Raw genomic sequence first — 3,325 nt, 5'->3', positions numbered from 1 at the left:
ACGTACGGCTGTACAGTTAAGGATTTCTCCATTACTGATAAAAAAACCACCAAGAAAGCATTGTCTCTGGTCAATTTCTCGACATTAACTGTTCATAAGGAGTATCAAACTATGTAATCATGAAGGATTCTGTGACCACGTTGTAAAGAAAAACTAACTTCACTAAATTATCCCTTTAAATAACCTTTGTATATGTGGTGCGTAATATCATAATGACAATGGTTTCAATTATATCTCAAAGCAATATGTATAAATAGAACTGCAAACCTTGTTCTTTCTATAGACCATACGTCATGAATTATTAACGGAGAACCAGGTTTCTATATATGTCTGAACAATACACTCCTACCATTTATCCAGGTTTGTGGCAGTTTTACTCCAGTTAAATGACACACAGTTTCATATCTGTGCGTATATTATATGTGAAAGTACAAGTATAATATAAACAGAAGTTGACACCGTAGCAATATGCACACCCGCTATGATAGAAATAAATATCGGGCACACCTATTATCTACACCAAATTATACCTTCCGGTGGAAACACCCCATACAGGGCAATGCCGATCTACCATTGGGTTTATCTCCGTTGAGTTTACATTGGGAAGTATATCAGAGTGAGGTGTTCTCCGTTTCAAGACTTTTTGGGAAGCAATAGGAAAACTTGGGAGTTGGTAAATATCGTTACTAGTGGCACCAAGTCCGACAGTGCTATTCTAAATATGTAAATGTGGATGTCAAGCCATCTGATGCATGCCGTTACTTATCGTTTACTCATGTCGATTTGATCACGAATAGGACTGTACATATTTTAACAAACCAGGGCTAATAAAACCCGGCAAGCAGATCAACACACTGTTGCCATGCGGACACTATCTATTATAGATCCTCATCATCTGGTTACACATGTTAGAAACGTGATAACATCTGTAATGTTCAAATAACAAATGTGACAATTTTGGCCATGAAATCTTTACAAAGAGATAATTTTAGTATTTCTATCTATTGAAGATAAGCGGTGTATGCGCGTTGCGTTATATGATAAATAACAATAAATAACAAGGGTCTTAATATTTCTAAACGTTATATTTATAAATAGCTCAGCGCACCTTGTTCTTATTATAGAACATATGACATACCACAAGGGAAAACCGACATTTTATTTATGCATCATCGAATTTGCGTTTGTACTGCTATTGTTCAATTACACGGTTATTATCTGTCATAATAAGTCCAGTTGTTTAACTGTATGTAAACAGCATACGTGAGTCTTGCCTATCTCTAAAAATAGGTAAATGGGAATCCCAAGCGCTTGATATAGAATATACACACATGTTTCACTATATATGTATATCGTGGACACTTAGTTAGCTGTTTATGTATACAGGTATGTATTTAAACATTGTTGGAGCTACAAATACCTCCTTTACCACATCTGTTATTTCTGTGTTTATATATTGTATGATATGTTCGGTTCTAGTCTTTGATAGATACTGATACCAAGAAGAAGGGTTACATATGATTCCATATCATTGCTCAACTTTAAAAGTAAACTAAATGTTTTATTAAATGGAACTATAAAAACAAAATGTAATAATTTAATAATGGTAATTTTGTTGTTTCATCTTATACCTCAACTACAGCTAATGCGACCTAGTTCATGGCATTAATGATGCATCTCTTCATCACATTTAATATGGGAAGGGTGGGTTAGGGGCATAACTTTGTTTCTGACTTGGGATTGTCCCCATGTATTACCTAGATGTTTCACCTGAATCAATATATCTGATGTCATTTTCATGTATAGATTATATAACTATTGTTTTTATACAACCATAATTTTTACCTGAATTATTTTGTAATATTAATGTCAAATCAAAAAACCTTTTCAATCATAAACAAGTTATCTGGTGTTTTTTTTCGCAATACGTAATTAGTTTGTGATTGTTAAAGATTTGAAATTATTCATTGAAAATAACAGCAGTATAGAGATGAGTTTTAGTGTGAGACAGGACTGCCAGGTGTAGTATAGTGATGAGTGCTATTGAGAAACAGGACTGATAGGTATAGTATAGTGACGAGTTCTAGTGTGATACAGGACTGACAATTATAGTATAGTGATGAAGTTTAGTGTGATACAGGACTGACAGTTATAGTATAGTGATGAAGTCTAGTGTGATACAGGACTGACAGTTATAGTAAAGTGATGGGTTTTAGTGTCATACTTAACTGACAGATATAGTATAGTGACGGGTTTTATTGTGAGACTTGACTTGCAAATATAGAGAAGTGATAGTTATGACCGGCAAATATAATTTAAAATGTTCTCTCTTTTTTTTTGTAAATTTAGTGCAAAATTATGGTGTGTATGCTGTTGCTATGTTATAATGTAATCTTCTTAATTCTTCCTAGTTTTCAATAAATACTATTTTGTAAGTAAAATCCAAAGGGACATCGATAGGGTAAAACCAACATCTTATCTATATTGAATGCCGAAAAAGTGACGAAATGAGATAATCAAATCATCTTAACGACAAGGTTTTGTTACAAATGTTTATATTCTGTTCAATAGAGTATATGCTGTTGTTTCCAGCCAGATTGACATTTGATCTTGTAATTAAGTATCAGTAAATGTTATTCACATGATTTAAGTATATTTATTTAGCTGATTATGATTTTCTGCTTTAGCCGTGGCGATGCTTAGTTTTGTATTGTTGTGCATGATACCAGCCATCGGCTCATGCCAAGACATGGTGAGTTGCATGTACCGAATTGAAGATAATAGATGACAATAACGTTTAGCCCATCCTCATGTCATGATCTTTTGATCTGCAGCAATAGGGTTATTCCTTCATTTAGGTTTCAAAGTGAATGAGGTCGGACGATGTAGGAAAAATAGTAATATTGTTTTCAGCAACTAAAAAAACCGCATTTGCAATATAATTTATTCCACAACCATTGCAACTCAAACACGTTTCTTTAACTTCTTTGTATAAATTGTAAACAATATTCATAAAACGATGATCTGCTCTGTGATATGTACTAAACAATGATTCTACATTTGATATAAATTATATGTTTTGTTTTAAAGAAGAACTGTAGCCACTACGTCCCTGGGAGTGATCCCTCGGTAAGTAAAGAATAAATATTAAGGTATTCTTTAGTATACTCACGAAATGATATATTGCTCTGAATGTATCATAGGATCACATTAATGAGGAAATCCCATCAGGAATACTATACATAAAAGTTGATTACTTTTATTCGTAAAAACAATTCATAACAGGCCAAATGACCACTGGATATCATTTTCTATTAGTTGATTT

General features: G+C 33.1%; 1 long non-coding RNA gene across 1 annotated transcript; it reads left to right on the top strand.

The window, feature by feature from the left end:
• The first annotated feature begins 1,029 nt into the window (after positions 1–1,029).
• On the top strand, positions 1,030–3,240 carry LOC110444500. Its single transcript, XR_002462254.1, has 3 exons — positions 1,030–1,386; positions 2,688–2,752; positions 3,091–3,240. It is a non-coding gene; the product is annotated as an uncharacterized LOC110444500 (long non-coding RNA).
• The last annotated feature ends 85 nt before the right edge of the window (positions 3,241–3,325 follow it).

The sequence above is a fragment of the Mizuhopecten yessoensis genome, unplaced genomic scaffold (assembly GCF_002113885.1).
Source record: "Mizuhopecten yessoensis strain PY_sf001 unplaced genomic scaffold, ASM211388v2 hete_36133888, whole genome shotgun sequence".
NCBI lineage: Eukaryota > Metazoa > Mollusca > Bivalvia > Pectinida > Pectinidae > Mizuhopecten > Mizuhopecten yessoensis.
Note: the sequence above shows the minus strand (reverse complement) of the source record. Positions and strands in the feature narration are given on the sequence as shown.